Genomic DNA, 18,929 nt, shown 5'->3' with positions numbered 1-18,929 from the left:
TTTGGGTATCTTATAAAAACTACCCGAAACTGACCTGAATTTTTGGGTACCCGAAAATCCGGGTTCAGTTCGGTTCGGTTACCGATTTTTTTTGCACAACCCTACTTTTAGGAGTAGGGGCTGTCGATAACACTGGATTTTACATTTCAGGTGTTTTTAAATCGGACAACATGGCCGAGACTAGTGGTAGAGAATTTGACACGTACCCAACCAACGGTGCCTTGGTTAACTGGGGTGAGGCTATAAGGGGTACCTCCGTTATGCCTTCGGCAGTCAAAGAGCTCGCTAGAAGTCGGCCCAGTAGAGCGAGGATAAACTCCTTGTGGGTGGACGACGGCGTGGCTTTTGTAGCAGTTGCTAAACCACACAAGAACTCGATGCATCCTCTGCTTAGCGACGAGCTCAGTCGCATAAAGGTAGAGTTCGGTTTGGTTGGTACCTTCTGTCATGTCGAGGACTGTTCTCCTGAGAGTTCGCATTCCGGTTGGGTCGCGATCTCAGAGACCCTCTTTAAGTGCTGTAGGGAATAATGTCGTAGCAAGCACAGAATAACAAAAATTCTTCTTGCTACACCATCACCCTTTACCCAAGATCACGATATGATATTCCTAACCTACATATATAAACCATACAAGGTTTAGTTTTTACCTCTCATTGGTGGCTCATTCACTGGATGTCTTCGTGACTTCGTTATCGACCCAAAATAGAGTCGAGCACGACGGTATCCACACGAAAGTAGGGCCAGGATCACACTTGGGTTGATTGCTAGATCAACCCAAGTGCTTAAGGGAGGTGGCAAAAATTGAGAAAGAATTTCTCTCTCTAGGGTTGGTGGCTAGGGTTAATTTGGGAGAGTTATTTTTTGCTCTCAACTTTGCAAAAACAATGTATGAAAATTGTGCTTCAATTGTGTTGCAAATCAAAACCCAATGACCCTTTATATAGTGCAATCCCAAATAAGAATTCAGTTAGGATTGTGAATCCTTTAATTCCTATTTGGATTGGATTGCAATCCTTAATAAAGGGAATTAGAGTATCTCCCAAAGATATTCTCCTTAAATATGAATCCTAATTAAATAAATATCCCTATTTATTTAATTCCTATATAAATACATATTCTAATTAAATAAATATTACTATTTTTTTAATCCATATGTATTTATATATATTTTTCATATTTAATATATGAGTTTTAATATATTTAATTTAAATTAAATATATTTCTTCATATTAATTAAAATTTATATGAATCCAATTTTTCTAAAATTCCTCCAATACAAATACTGGATAATGGCGTCAACCCTAGCAAAATTACAAAAGTGCCATTTTTCGCCCAAAATGATGAAATTGTCCCTAGACTCTCAAATTACCAAAATACCCTTTTCAGCCCAAGGACAAAATTGTCCTTTTATTTTCGATTCTTACTTAACTACTTTCTATGTGTGTGACCTAAATGCTCTTTATTTAGCCGGTAGTGTCCCGATAACTAATTAAGCATCAACCAATTAGTGTTTTCGTACATCAATCAAATTAGCATCTAGCAAGGCATCATGATTCCCCGACAAATAAAGGATCAGCGATTTAGGCTTACCTTTTCTATAGTATGGTTATTGTGCAATTCGATCTATTTGATCATCTTATATCTCATCAAGGTTTGAAGTACAAAAATAGTGTCTACTTCAAATATTGACCTTGACATGTTTATATTTGTTTGTCAAATCTATGACTATATAAAATCAGATTCGAGCACCAATTTGATTCCATTGTGGCCACGGTTTTGAGGTCGTAGTTCTTAGCTAAATATCTCACCGAGATAAGATCTCCTATAACTAGGAGTGGTAAATCCTTTGTTGATCCACCATAGCCATAGTGTTCTTCTACATGTAACCAATCACCACCGTTCTGGTAATCCCTAAAAGAGACGACGTTAGGCTAATGTCAAATCACATCGATATTTACACACGGTGCTCTGGTGATCTCAAGTCAAAGGACCACATGCATCACCATCTGTAAAAGGATGTATTCCATAGACATCAAGTTTACCATCTTGTATGGAATCCTCTGATGGGTTTGTCTAGTGGTCTTGCACAAGCAAGCACCCGTGTGTTGCACCAGGTTCATGCTAACAACCTTGACATGTGAGATCTATTACTACCTTTTGATAGGGTCATTCAATGTGATGATAGTCTCTCTATATAATCTATGTCCTTGCTCAGATTTATACTATGACTATGGGCAGTTTTAGAATGGCCACCATTTATGCTCATAGGGTTCTCACAATTAAGATTTATAACACTTAATTCCCTCGTCACTAGTTTCTATCTTTCTAAGGGCATATACTATTTTCTTTACAGGCAGTAAATAGATGTTATAGTATAAGCTTAAATAAGCTATGCCTTTTATTTATACAAATAATATTTTTACAAGAGTCAAAACGTTGGTTCTAGTACACCTACTCTAATAGGTGCGGGTTATTGATACCTCCTCATAGGTTCTTCTCAGTCGTGCTAAAGCATGATTGGTATTTATATCGCATATCAAAGGATGGTATTGTCAAGCTCACCGTTGACGAGCTCGTAAACGTCTATCTTGTGAAGAAAAGCCAAGGGGGACTTTACTACTTTTCCAAGGCGAATCATTCCGAGTTGAAGGGGTTGATCAAGATCCCTAGCAAATAAGGTGGTTGGGATTCTGACTATTTTTTGTATGCTTGTGACGAGAGTGACAATTTTGGTGAAGCCTGTAGGTGTTAGTTCATTTTTCCATGTCGATTTTTTCAAAGGGATTTTTTCCCAGTGAACTGGTATGTCCACATGTATCATCTTTCTTCTATGTAGGTCATTGTGAGGAGCCTTATTTATCCGAGGAGCTCCAGCTGCAGATCTTGTGCTTTGCTAGCTGCCATATTCAGATCGGGATGTCGAGCGATTGATCACCCTTGAGAACTTAATCGAGTTCGGGTTTTGTCCCATGAACGCCCTGTAAGTAAATTGATGGGTAAAAGCAGTGGAAAACAAAAATTTTTCCATCGATTACTCTGATGAACCCAAGATCAGGGTTTTATATATATGTATATATATATTTTACATGCTTAAATTGAAATAACGCAAATCCAAGCAAGGATCAGATCATACCAGCGTTTAGAGGCTCCGTCAATATCTCTAAACGCGATCTCACTACCGATCCAAGTGTAGGATCGAACTCACATCGTCCACACAAAGACAGTACATTAGATACCAAAGATTGGTTTTGCTAGAACCAATCATTGGCTTTAAGGTTTCAAGGTTTGGAAAGGATGAAGTGAAAAAGAGATGAAGAGAAGAAGAGAGAAAAATTTCTCTCTAATTTTTCACTCTCCCACAGCAACAACAAAGAATGAAAGAATTCTCTTAATGAAAACCTATTTTGCTTTTCTTTATATAGAAAAACCAAATATCAATTCCACCCCCAAAGTTTAGAAACTACCCAAACTTAGGTGGAATCGCACATAGGTCCCTATTTAATTATTTAATTAAATATTAATATTAACTTCAATAATTAAACTCGTGATTTTGCTAGATAATTCCAATAATAAAATTGGAGACATGCAACAACCTCAGTAAATTTAATTACATAGCAATATTACCAATATGTCATTTCATCCAAAAGATGGAAATACCTTTCCATAGTTAGCGACCTTTAAACTGTCTCTTTAGTGTGTGACCCGTAGGCTCCTCCTCATTCATACTGGCAGTGAGTAGTATCACGACTGACACCAATCAATCGTCTCACTACACACAGACCAAGATTGGCCCCTAGCAAGGCATCATGGCCACCCGATAGATTCAAATTCAGTGAAATAGCTACCTGTCAACGATATAGATATCGTACAATCAAATCCTTTCATCACCTGTTATCTCATCGAGACTGAGGCATAGAAATAGTGTCAACCTCAGTTATCCTCAATATATTTATATTTAGCTACTAGACCAATGACCGGAATAATAAATTAGATTGAGCAACAACTCAATCCCACTGTGGTCACAAATTTACTGTCATTGTCATTAACTGAATTATGCTGTGAGATAACTTCTCCCATACCTGGGAGCGATGAATCCTCTGTCGATCCACCACAGTCTTGATACACTCCTCGATGTAGCCAATCACTACCGTATTGACAACTCTGAATAGAATTGCGTTAGGCTAGTGTCAAACTACACCAATCGGTGCACAAGGCGCTTCGGTGATCTCAAGTCCAAGGATCACATTTAAACATTACAATCATACATACCCAAAGATACTTTAAAACATTCACATAGGTCCAAGGCTCATGTACCGGGCACCATGCAATTTTTCCAATAAGAATTATTGCATACATTCAAAACAACCAATTTTGAATTGGGTGGGTTAGTTTATAAAAATTAGCCTCTTGAATTTGCAGAATTACGCATCGATCCAGCGTTAAAAACGCTACAGCACAATTCACGTTGCGGCCTGGTTTTATCACGCCACAAACCACAACAGAAATGGATTGGCACCGTAACAAAGTTTTATTTCACCATGGCGTAAAACCAACGACTCGTGTTTTTGACGACGCATTCACATCGTGGCGTATTCTACTTACGCCGTGACGCAATCTCATGATTTAGTGTGCTACTTCGTCGTAACCATGCCACGATGTAGTTTTATTACACCATGGCACAAATGCGCGTTCTCACATTTGACGATACTTTCATGCTGTGGTGAAGTTTTATTTCACCGCGGCTCAAATCGCACGATTGCCCGAACACACTGCGTAATCATGCCGCGGTGTAGTTTTATTACTCCGTGACCTAAATGCGCAAATTTAGTCGCTCGACATTTTCCTGCATTTGCGCCATGGTGAAGTTTTATTTCGCCACGGCTCATTTACATAACTCTGGATCATGAAACTCTATGCCATGACGCAGAAGAACTGCTCCATGGCACAAATCGCCGTTTGCAGATTACTGTTCATGCGTGTATCACAAAACTATCCAATGCGAATCCCTCAACAAATCCAACACATCAGTTAATAAATTTAAGCAATATTAACAAATCAATAAACCAAACATGCAATATCCATCAATTAATTCAGTTAATCAGTCAAAATATCATTAAAATATATACAATCAAGGCCTTAGGCTCTGATACCACTATAAGTAAATCGATGGGATAAACACAGAGGAAAACAAAATTTTTTTCCATCGATTACTCTAATGAACCCAAGATTAGGGTCTGATATGTATATATTTTACATGCTTAAATTGAAATAACACAAATCCAAGCAAGGATCAAATCATACCAGCGTTTGGAGGCTCCGTCAATATCTTTAAATGTGATCTCGCTACCGATCCAAGTATAGGATCGAACTCACGTCATCCACACGAAGACATTATGTCAGAGACCAAAGATTGGTTTTCCTAGAACCAATCCTTGGCTTTAAGGTTTCAAGGTTTGGAAAGGATGAAGTGAAAAAGAGATGAAGAGAAGAAGAAAGAAAAATTTCTCTCCAATTTTTCACTCTCCCACGGCAGCAACAAAGAATGAATGAATTCTCTTAATGAAAACCTATTTTGCTTTTCTTTATATAGAAAAACCAAATATCAATTCCACCCCCAAAGTTTAGAAACTACCCAAACTTAGGTGGAATCACACATAGGTCCCTATTTAATTATTTAATTAAATATTAATATTAACTTTAATAATTAAACTCGTAATTTTGCTAGATAATTCCAATAATAAAATTGGAGACAGGCAACAACCTTAGTAAATTTAATTACATAGCAATATTACCAATATGTCATTTCATCCAAAAGATGGAAATACCTTTCCATAGTTAGCGACCTTTAAACTGTCTCTTTAGTGTGTGACCCGTAGGCTCCTCCTCATTCATACCGGCAGTGAGTAGTATCACGACTGACACCAATCAATCGTCTCACTAAACACAGACCAAGATTGGCCCCTAGCAAGGCATCATGGCCACCCGATAGATTCAAATTCAGTGAAATAGCTACCTGTCAACGATATAGATATCGTACAATCAAATCCTTTCATCACCTGTTATCTCATCGAGACTGAGGCATAGAAATAGTGTCAACCTCAGTTATCCTCAATATATTTATATTTAGCTACTAGACCAATGACCGGAATAATAAATTAGATTGAGCAACAACTCAATCCCACTGTGGTCACAAATTTACTGTCATTGTCATTAACTGAATTATGCTGTGAGATAACATTCTCACATACCTGGGAGCGATGAATCCTCTGTCGATCCACCACAGTCTTGATACACTCCTCGATGTAGCCAATCACTACAATATTGAAAACTCTGAATAAAAATACGTTAGGCTAGTGTCAAACTACACCAATCGGTGCACAAGGCGCTTCGGTGATCTCAAGTCCAAGGATCATATGCACCACTATTCGTTAGAGGATTTGTTCCATAGAGACTAGGGTTACCATCTATATAGAATCTTCTGGTGGGTCAATCCAGTGAACTTGCCTATAGCAAGCACCCATGTGTTGCACTAGGTTGTCAACAAACAATCTTTACAAGTGAGATCAGTCACTACCTTTCGACAAGGTCGTTCAACACTATGATAGCCTTACCGTATTATCTATGTCCTTGGTCAAAATGATACTAAGGCTACCGACATTTCTAGAATGGCCACCATATGTGCTCATAGGGTTCTCACTATCAAGATTTGAAACACTCTATACCCACATCATAGTTCCACCATCCTAATGACATATATCAATGCATACAACTATGATTTACATGATATAGTAGAGGATGCCTTTTATTGATTAATAAACATTATTACAGAGAGTCAATTCCACAATAATGGATTGGCTCTAGGGCACCTACTCTAACACGCCTGATTTTCCACCATTTTCAAGAAGAAGAAATCGAGTGAGTATTTTCCTTTTCCTTCCTTCTTGCCTTTTAGGAAAGTTTTGCTTGCTTTCTAATGAAGATTCATTTCCTAAGAGATGTTTGTTCCTAAGCCTAGCCATTATCCAAAGGGGCAGAAACCATCTGGCTTTTTGCTTTAAGGGTAGGGGCTCCTGCCGAGCCGTCCTCTGCGAAGTCATCTCAAGGCACACCAAGTTCAGTGAAGGTTCATCCTAATGAGGGAGGAAGGAAATTTACCCCCTTGATAGATAGAGAAAAGTGTGTGGCCACTTGAGGCGGGGTGGTCGGATTCAAGAATGCAACTAGCGAGCCACGGGAAGGCTTGCAAGCATATTTACCCGGTCTCGAAGGGACGATGTTCTAGTCACTGTCACTGAAAAGGAGAGGTCAGATGTCTTGTCGCTACTGCCTGAGCAGTTGGTTGCACCCCGCCGCTTGTTCTAATAGCATGCATGGAGGTTGAAGGAGCATCCTCCTAACCTCTACGTCGATTCTTCCCCGAAGTCTGTGTGTTGATGGGGGTAGTTTCTGAAGGGTTGATTGCAGGTTGGCCTATTTCTTTGTTTCTTGGGTAGTTCCAACAAGTGGTTGTCTTGTTTACATAGGTATGCGTGAAACTTTCCTTGCTTAGCTTACTTACTAAATATTTTATTTAAAGGGTTCTAGTTTCCTTTCTTGCAGACCCATGACATCATTTATTCATTGCTCCAAGATGGCTACCCATTCTTGGAGTAGGAAGCCAGGGCTTGGGAAGAAGAAGAAGTGGTTAAAAAGTCCTATAAGGAAAGAGTCTCTAAACTTGAAAGGAACTTGCCACTTTGAGGGCAAAGCTAAGGAGAAAAGCCGAGGCTTTTTAGGTGATGTTGGCTGAATGGGAGAAAAAGTTCATGGCAAAACTTGCGGTGTCTTAGGGGTCCAAGAATAAGAATCTGGCTGAGAAGGACCTCACAGCTGCGCTGGTCTTAAATTTAAGGAGAGATGTGATGTAGTAGCTATGGAGGTCAACGCCGTAATGAGTCGAGCCATAGATTTGAGGTCAGAGTTTGAGAAATGCATAATTGAGGTGTCTAAGGTTCGGAAGAAGTTGTCCGAACTAGGGGAAGAGGTCACCAAGGAAAAACGTAATGGCTAGGTCATTGCTTGGGATGTGTGCCTTTCCCTTAGTATGGTGTCGAAGCTCAACCGAGCCATTGATTTCTCTTTCCTCCCATCACACTATCAAGAAGAGGTAGGGAAGTTTGTTGCCGAGGCGGTGGGATGTTAGAGTAGGTGCCCCAGAGCCAATCATATTGTTGTATATTGACTTTATGGATCATGATTATTCTATTTATAAAAGGCATCATCTATATTATGTAAAGCATGTTCCATATATAAGTATTAATATATGCCCTTAAGAGTAGTTGAATTGCGACGAGGGATCAATGATAAGAGTGTAATTTACATATTTTTTATTCCTACCATATTATGTTTTTGTTATGTTTTATGCCTAATTGGGTTGATTAGAGTTTATTTTGTAAGTTTGGTATATTTGGATAGACTTTAGGAAATAATTGAGAAAAGATTAGGAAATTCCAGATTTTCCAGATTTTTCGTTATTCTGACCAGTGCTGCGTTTTTTAGGTTTTTCATGGAGTCAGATTTCTCGATTGCAAAAGTGTCCTTCAGAAGAACTAAAGTAGACGAATCAAGATTTCCAGGAAGGTATTATGGGCGAGAATCCGAGTTCATTTGGGTTCTCAGTCGTTGTTGCAAAACCAGACCTGGAATCCTAGTCGCGGAAGTATTTCCTAGCTGAGTATTGAATCTTCGAATGGGCCTAACTGGAGCGTCAGATATCGAAAGCAGGTGATTCAAAAGCCCAGATTCATCTACACATCCGGGACTACAAGTTTTATGAAGTGACAAAGCCCAGAAAATATCTTTTACATTGAGAGAATCCTGGTGCAATCTGGAGACAAATTCTGTTTTCCATATCTGATAAGATTTTGACAGTTTTGGAAGTCTATCTTTTAGGAAACGTCTAGGAAAGTAATTTCCGTTTTTTCTAGGGCAGAATTGAGGGAAAAAAAAAGATGTTATTTATTCATGAGTTGTTAGGTTAAATAGGGGAGAAGAGAACAGCAGTAGTTTTTAGTTTTTTCGGTTTTCTTTTACTTTCTACATCAAGATGCGAGGCCGATCTTTCTTTTTCAGTTCAAGGGGATTTTGAAGCCTAAATTCACGTCATTGGTGTAACCTAACTTTAGTAATATTATTCTTAATCTCGTTTTATTGGAATTGTTTATGTTATTCTGTTTTAATTGTTTATAATTTTCTGTTTGGGTGATTTAGTAATGGCCTACTGAATTGTTTAATCAGAATTTTATCTGTTAGAATTAGGAATTGTGATCCGTAATTGTCCTTTTTCTATCCAATGGGTAACACATGATGATAGATGATTATGGACAAGTTTTCATTCTGTCATCTTGGATAACATAACCTAAGTTAAATAATCTGAGCTTGTGTGATTGTTGCTTAGATTGATCTATTTTCCTAATTCTTAAGGCTGCCATTGAATTAAACTTACAGAGCTTATTCTAGGTTGTTAGAGGGTTAGGATCTACTTGAAGAGCTTATTTCAGTAGTGATGATTAAGGGAGAATTCGGGTAACAGAGCTTGTTGTTTCCTAGGGTCAGTAGTTCCATAATAACGAGATAGAACAGTGTTACGGTTAGTTCATGTCCAATGCATGTTTAGGTGGATCTTGAACTGAGAACTGATTGCTTTTAATATGATATTTACTACCATTGTTTGTTTTACTTTAGTTACTCTATTGTGTTGTCCTGTTCACTGTTTAGGGTTTTATTGTGTTGTTTTCATAATGGCTATTGGAATAGAATATAGGATTTAATAGAATCATTCCCTGTGGGATCGACCCTTGCTCACCCTATATACAATTTAGTAGTTAGGTTAGTAAGGTTAATTAATTTGGTGCATTCGGCACGCTACCAATCAAGTAGTGATAAGTCTTGATTTTGAGATCCCTATGATCACATTTGGTGGCCCCTTTAGAAATGTCCGTAGCCCCGTATTATCTTGACTTAGGGCATAGATAATACGATAAGGCTATCACAGCGTTGAACAACCCTACCGAAAGATAGTGACATATCTCACGTGTCAAGGTTGTTTGGTGACAACTTGGTGCGACGCATGGGTGCTTGTTATTCATGAGTTCACTTAACTGACCCATCAGAGGATTCCGTATAGATGGTAACCTCAATGTCCATGGAATATATCCTTTAGCGGATGGTAGTGCATGTGGTCCTTAGACTTGAGATCACCCGAGCTCCATGTGTAAATATTGGTGTAGTTTGACACTAGCCAAATGTAATCCTGTTTAAGGTTATCAATATGGTGGTGATTGGTTGCATTGAGAAGTACATCATGGCTAGGGTGGATAGACAAAGGATTCATCACTCTTGGATGCAGAAGAAATTATCTCAATGAGATATTCAGTAAGAGACAGCGACCTTGAATCTATGGCTATAGTGGAATCGAGTTGGTGCTCGGTTAGTCGATTAGTCCGATAACTGAGTCTGAATATGTCAAGGTGGTTTATACTTGAAGCTGACATTATTTCTATGCTTCAAACCTTGATGACATAATAGATGATGACAGGATTTGATTGCACGGTAACCATATTGTTGACAGGTAGTGAATATGTTGAATCTGAATCTGTCGAGTGGCCATGATGCCTTGTTAAAGGTCAATCTTGGTCTATGTGTAATGAGACGATTGATAGGGTGTTGATCGCAATATTACTCAGTACTAACATGATTAGGAGCCTATGGGTCACATACTTAAAATAAAATTTAAAGAAGATAACGAGCGAGAGGCATTTTTGTCATTTACTGATGAAGGGGTATTTTGGTCAATCTTACAAAGCCATTAAATTTGCTGGAAAGGTTGTTTCCTGGATACAATCCCATATTGGATTTAATATGTAAGATTGATTATTTATTTAAATATATATATATTGTCGCATGTATATTGTAAATAAATAAAAAGTCATTATTCAAATAAATATATTCGTGTATATATGTTTTAAATACTGAAAAATCATTATTAGATGAATAAAATAATAATAGCTAAATACCCGATTAGTGATTTTCTTCAGAAATTTAAAAAAAGAAAAAACTAATTATTTAATTAGTGAAGGGTACATTGGTAATATACTCTAATTAGGGAAATTAGGGTGTGCCAATAAAAAGGCACTTTTCCCTAAATTTCCCTAAGAGTCCATTCATTGCCGCCCAAGAGAAAAATTTGAGAGAATTTATGTCTCTTGATTTTTCTTACTCCCTTATTCTTTAAACATCACAAATCAAACTAGCAAAGTGATTGTGTGTTGATTCTTGCCTTTGTGTGGATATCATGGGTTCACTTCTATCCATGAAGTGTGAGTTTTGAACAATCAAGCAGTGGAGCCATCAATGTGGGTAAGAATCTAAAACCTTGAATGGGTTTTTGATGTTCAATAACATGTAAACAACGTATTTCTCATATATGGATTTTGGGGCATTAGGTTTTAATCGATAAATTTTTGTTTTCCGCTGCCTATTTCTTTGATTAAATCCTAACATGAGAGATGTCTTGCAAGAGCATCCCAACCCCAATGCTCAGGCGAGGACGGAGTGAGGGATATCCCTTGTGAGTATTCCACCCCATGCTGTCAGAGAAGAAAGTGGGGGGCAATGTTATTGTTGTTGGTAGCCCTATCGCGCCATCTATTAGACTCTCTTCTCTAGCTGACGATCCTACTTCTAAGGCTTGAGCCTTTTGAGGATTATGTCTCGTCTTCTTCTCCTTTTATTGTTTTATCTTTTTTGTATTTTTCTTGTATTTCTCGAACATCATTTTTTGTTAATGAAGGAGTTTACCTCACTAGATTCAGTTTTGTGGCTGGTTGTTATCGTTCATTCATTTGCTTCCATCTTTCTCTTTTCTTTTTGTCCTTTGTGTGTGTTAGAGTAGGTTCCCTAGAGTCAATTAATTATTGTAGAATTGACTCTTTGTAATAATGTTCATTGATCAATAAAAGGCATTTTATTCTATATTGCATAAATCATCATTGTATGTATTGATATATGTCCTTAGAATGGTATAACCATAACGAGGGTATCAAATGTTTCAAATCTTGATAGTGAGAACCCTATGAGCGCATATGGTGGTCATTCTAGAAACATCTGTAGCCCTAGTATTATTCTGAAGTAAGAGCACAAATAATACGGTAAAGCTATCATAGTGTTGAACGACCTTGTCGAAAGACAGTGACTTATCTTACTTCTCAAGATTGTTTGGTGACAACCTGGTGCAACACATGGGTACTTGCTATAGGCAAGTTCACTAGACTGACCCACCAGAGGATTCCATATGGATGGTAACCCTAGTGTCTATGGAACAAATCCTCTAACGAATGGTGGTGTATGTGATCCTTAGACTTGAGACACCAGAGCGCCTGGTGCACCGATTGGTGTAGTTTGACACTAGCCCAACGCTAGGGGTGAGCACAGGTAACGGGTAGAACCGGAACCGAAACGGAAACGAAACCTACCCGGAACCGACACTGTGCAGGTAGGTTCCGGTTCTTATGTATGGAGAAACCGAAACCTGAAAAAAGAACCTGAAACGGGTACCCGGTTTGGAACCTGCTTGGAACCTATAGCGGATACCCGATTTGGAACTTGTTTGGAACCGATTTTTTGAACCTGTTTTGGAACCTATTTTGGAACTTGTTTTGGAACCTGGGCTCCAATGAAATATTTGTGAATAAAGGGGGGTTTCATTATTTTACATATAAAAAAATTAAAATAGGAAAAGTTAAAATTTTAGAATAACCTAATTAAATAAATATACAATGATACTTATTATATATAAACTACGCCATATTAAAAACTTTAATATATTATAATATATTAATATTAAAGTTTTGATTAATAAAGTGTATAATTGGAATTCGGATCCAATTAAAAGTGTTTTAATATTATTAAGATAATCATTTTTTAATAAAACAGTGTATTTGGTTGAATAATAATATATTTAGTTATTTACTTCAATTATCAAGTTCTAAGTATATCTATAGTAAATTAGCAATTAATTAATTATATATGATAAATTGATAAACATTAATAAATTTAATTATTAGTTAAATACCATACTTAATCAATTATAACATTACATTATAGTTAACTGATTACTTAATTAATTATAATTTTATAACATTACTTAATTGATTACTACTTAATTAATTGACTTATAACATTTAGTATATTACTTAATTAAATAATTAGAAATTTAATTAATTATAACATTACATTATATATTTATAGTATAATTAGTTAATTTCTTAATTAATTATAACTAGAGGTGGAAAAAATGGGCCGGGTTAGGCGGGCTAACCCTAACCCGGCCCGTAAAAAAGAGGGCTCAAACCGGCCCGCCTTAATGGCGGGCCGGGTTGAGCCCAACCCGCCAGCAACCCTCGGGCGGGCCGGGTTACACAATGGTAACCCGGCGGCCCGCCGGGTTGCTAATTTGTCCTCTTTGCAAGAGGCCCGCAACCCGACGGGTTGCTGGCGGGTTGGCTATTGCCAACGGCCAACCCGCGGGTTGGCTGTTGCCAACGGCCAACCCGCAGGTTGGCAACAGCCAACCCGCCGGGTTGGCCCAAAAAAAAAAAAAAATTGTAAATATTTTTTATTTTTTTCAATTACACTTTTACCCTTGAAATCTAGCCGTTTTATAGCCGTTGGAGGGGTCTTTTTCGTCATTTTCTTTCCCTATTTTTTTTCTATAAATTGGACCTAAACTCTCATATTTTTCTCACAACTCAAATTCTCTCATATTCTCTATTCTAATCTCTATTCTCTCAACTCTCAAGTCTCAAGTCTCAATTATTCATTTATTCTCTTAATATTTTTGTTATCAATTTGCTCTTATTTTAATTTTTATTAGGTTTGCAATTTTCAATTCATATTTCCAATTTCCATATTCCAAATCTCTTTCTTTAATTTTTATTTCTTCTACATCATTTTTTTTTTTTTCAACTACAAGTCTACAATGATAGATATTTCTCTCCCTCAATTTCAATGAGGAAGAAAACTATTATCCTAGTCCTAGTCCTGCTGATTTTACTATGAATGCAGGAGATCAAATAGTCCCGCTGTCCCAATCCCAGTCTCAGAATCCGTACACCTCAAATATGTCGTCGATTCCACAGCGCCCGGTCGTTCTAGAAGTCGTCCTCGTAATCGTCGTCCTCGTCCAACTTCATCTCAAGCTGAGGCGGGTCATCAACTGCCGTCGAAAGCGAAAACAGACACACATCAGACGTTTGGCGCATTTCGACAAGTTTTACGAGACAGAAAATGGCGTTCAAGTCAAAGCAAGATGCAATATTGTGCAAATGTTTATAAAGCTGATTCAGGTAATGGTACTAGTACTTAAAAGGCAAGCTAATAACATATTAACAACATGGAAATAGAGAAAGCAATCAAACTCAAATAACTAATATGGGTACTACTGGCGTTATAATTCTGATGTATAGGGGAACAGTTAGCTTTATATATTGCTGCATCTGATCAACCTATTAATATGGCAGAAGATAAATATTTTGAAGATTTGTTCAAAATTCATTTTTTCCAGGATTTAAAAGTTATTCTAAAACTGCAACTAGAAATGATTTATAAAATTGTTTAAAAAAATGAAATTAGAATTAAAAATAAATTTCATACTTGTCATATTAGTGTGGCTTTAACTGTTGATATTTGGAGTGGTAGAGCTAACCAAGATTATATTTGTGTGACTAGTCATTATTTTGATAATGAATTTAAATTAATAAATCTTTATTAGGATTTAGATTAATGGTGTGATCATAGTGGTTTAGAAATCTATAATAAAATTATTGAAGTTTTAGAAGATTATGATATTATTGATAAAGTGATAAGTTTAACTTTAGATATGCAAGTTCTAAATAAAGCTATAGAATTTTTTCAAATAATTACTTTTATATAATATTTGAAGTTTTTTCACCAACGTTGTGCATGTCATGTTATTTTTAATTGTGAAAAGTGTATGAAAACAATTAAAAAAATTTGATAGAATTAGGGAATCTTTAGCTTGGATTACTAGTAAGTAAAAAATGTGCTGAATTTCAAGAAACTTGTATAAAATCAAATATGTCTCCTAGAACTTTTGCATTAGATATGCCTGTTAGATGGAATAGTACTTATTTAATGCTTGATTCATGTTTACCTTATGCTAATATATTTAGTTTTTTGTAGCAAATAATAGAGGTCCTCATCATTTGGTAAAAATGATTGGAAGATAGTAAAGTATTTCATTCTTTTTCTCAAATGTTTTTACCAAGCCACTTTACAACTTTCTGGTGTGTATTATCCTCTAGTCCATTGGTAATACATGCAATTATAAAAATTTCCGAGTTATTTACAAAAAACAAAGATGATGAAATTTCATGCACCAATAAAGGCAATGGAAAATTTTTTTTTTGAAATATTGGAGACCCGTTCCTTTTCTTTATTGTTTAGGTGCTATATTTGATCCTAGAATTAAATTAGCACGTTTAGAAAATGGTCTTGACAATTTAAGTGAAAATTTACAAAACGAATCATATATCAATCAAATAGAGAGGTAAAAAATAGTCTTTCCGAAGTAATTTCCAATATGAAAATAGTGTAGGGGAACCCGCAGTCGCAAAGAGGCAAATATCCAGAGAAGCTGTAGCAGAAGAAACAAATGAAGACTTTCTCTTGGGAATGCACTGAATAGGCCGAAGAGGACCCGAGTCCGAAGCACAGCCTCCTCTTCAGACGCACCACCACCAACAACAACAACAACTAATATGCTGTCCTCTATGGAGTCGCAGAGTAATGAACTTCAACATATTTGGCAACCCCCCGAAATGTTTCAACAGGTCACTTTGATCTCTTAGAGTATTGGAGAGCCAGAAAATGTATTTTTCCGGTATTATCAAACTTGCCTTGGATGTTTTCGCTGTTCCTGTCTCAACCGTCTCATCCGAACAAACATTTAGTGCAAGTGGAAGGATTTAAATGAAAGAGGACTAAACTTGCTCCAAAAAGATTGAAGTCCTCACATGTCTTCGAGATTGGGAACTCGCGCCATCAGATCAATACGAGGTTATCGACAATGCTTTAGTAGAATCATTTCATTTTTGTAATATAGATGATACAATGGGGAGGTCCTAGTGAACCACCCCCAATTTAGTTGTTTTGTAAAATGTAATTTGTAAATTAATTGTCAATTATTGCACTCTTTTTTCTTTACCAAGTTTTTCTCTCATTGGGTTTTTCTTGGTGAGGTTTTTAACAGGCAATAATTGTTGTAATTTCTTATTTTATTTTTTGATAAATAATAAGTCTAATTTTTCTATATTACAATTTTATTGTATTAAAATTGAATTAATATTTGAAATGTTAACAAAAAAAAAAATGAATTGAATTGAATTATTGATATTTGAAAAGTTAACTAAAAACAATTATATTTATAATTATTTATTTGAAAAGATAAATTAAAAAAACACAAAAAAAAAAAAAATCGGGCTAACCCGGCCCGGACCGTGCCTAACCCGGCGGGCCGGGCTGGGCCAGCCACTTTCCTAAATGGCGGGCCTAACCCGGCCCGCCTTTTTTGGCGGGCGGGTTGAGCCCAGCCCGCCAAATCATTTAACCCGCCGCGGGCCGGTAGGGCCGGGCTGGGCGGGTTACTTTTCCACTTTAATTATAACATTTCATTTAAACATTAGTACAATACTTAATTAAATTATTAAAAATTAATTAATTAAATATATATATAAGATTTATAGTATGATTACTTAATTCACTATATCATTATATTATAGTATGATCACATAATTATATAACTTACATATTAAATGATTATTTTTTTTTAAACATTATTATAACATTAGTAATTAATTAATTATTATTTTATTAAATAATATTAATACAATACTTAATTAAATGATTAGATATTTAATTAGTTAAACATTACGTTATAATTTACATTACGATTACTTAATTAATTGTAACATTAATTAATGATTATTTAATTAATTATAATATTATATTATAAACAAATTAATTATAATATTATATTAATGATTTATAGTAGGATTACTTAAGTCATTGTAACATTTCATTTAGTATGATTATATAATTATATAACATTGCATAATTACATGATTATTTAATTGATTGTGACATTATTTAATACATTAATTATAACATTAAATTATAAACAAATGATTACTTAATTAAATTAGAAATTTAATTAATTAAGTATTACATATAGTTAAATATTACTTAATTAAATTATACATTATTACATTACATTATATTATAATCACTTAATTAATTATAGCCACTATATATTTAAATAATTACTTAATTAATTATAAATTTATAACATTACATTATAGATATTAGTAATTTACTACATTATTACATTACTTATTTAAATATTAAAAATTTAATTAATTATAAATTACATTAAAGATTTATAGTATGATTACTTATTTCACTATAACATTATATTATATTAACACATAATTAATTATAATATTGCATAATTAAATATTAGTTAATTGATTATGACATTATATTATAACATATAGTAATTACTAATTTACTACATAAACATTAGCACAATACTTATTAATAAATGTTAAAAATTTAATTAATTATAACATTACATATAAATTTATAGTATGATTACTTAATTATTGTAATATTACATATAATTAAATGATTATTAATTATTATAACATTCTTATAAACAAATTAATTATAATATATATTAAAGATTTATAATAGGATTACTTAATTCATTACAGTATGATTATATAATTATTATAACATACATAATTACATGATTATTTAATTGATTAAATACATATATTATAACATTACATTATAAATAAATGATTAAAAATTTAATTAATTAAGCATTATATTATAGTTAAAAATTACTTAATTAAATTATAACATTATTACATTACATTATATTATGATCACTTAATAATTAACATTACATATTAATGATTACTTAATTAGTTATAAATTTTAACATTACATTATAAACATTAGTAATTTACTACATTATTACATTATTTATTAAATGATTAAAAATTTAATTAATTAAACATTACATTATAGAGTTATAGTATGATAACTTAATCAATTATAACATTCAATTATAGATTTATAGTATGATACTTACTCATATGCAGTCTATTAAACATTAGTAATATAATTATGATTAGAAATTAAATTAATTACAATATTAAATTATAGATTTATAGTAGATTATACTTATTCTTATAACATTATATATAGTATGATCACATAATTAATTATAACATTATATAATTAATAATTACTTAATTGATTATGACATTATATATAATATTAGTATTACTATATAACATAAGCACAATACTAATAAATGATTAGAAATTTAATTAATTATAACATATTAACATGACATTATAAATTTATAGTACGATTACTTAATTAATGTATCATTACAATATAACCACTATTAATTTACTACATTAGTCATTAATACATTACTTAATTAAATAATTAAAAAATATAATTAATTGTAACATTATATTATAAATTTATAGTATGATTACTTAATTAATTATAACATTACATTATAAACATTAGTACAATATTTAATTAAATAATTAGAAATCTAATTAATTATAACATTATATTATACATGTATAGTATGATTACTTAATTAATTATAAAATTACATTATAATTACTTAATTACTTAATTAATTACAATATTATTATATTACATTATAGACATTAACAATTTATAACGTTAAATTAACAATATATAGAAGAATAATTGTTTGTGTCTTAGTTTTGATAGAGAAATTTTATGTGAATTGTGATGAATTGATTGAATTCAAGTG

Source organism: Pistacia vera, unplaced genomic scaffold, assembly GCF_008641045.1.
Source record: "Pistacia vera cultivar Batoury unplaced genomic scaffold, PisVer_v2 Contig110, whole genome shotgun sequence".
NCBI lineage: Eukaryota > Viridiplantae > Streptophyta > Magnoliopsida > Sapindales > Anacardiaceae > Pistacia > Pistacia vera.
The sequence above is the reverse complement of the archived record's forward strand: the minus strand, read 5'-3'. Positions refer to the sequence as shown.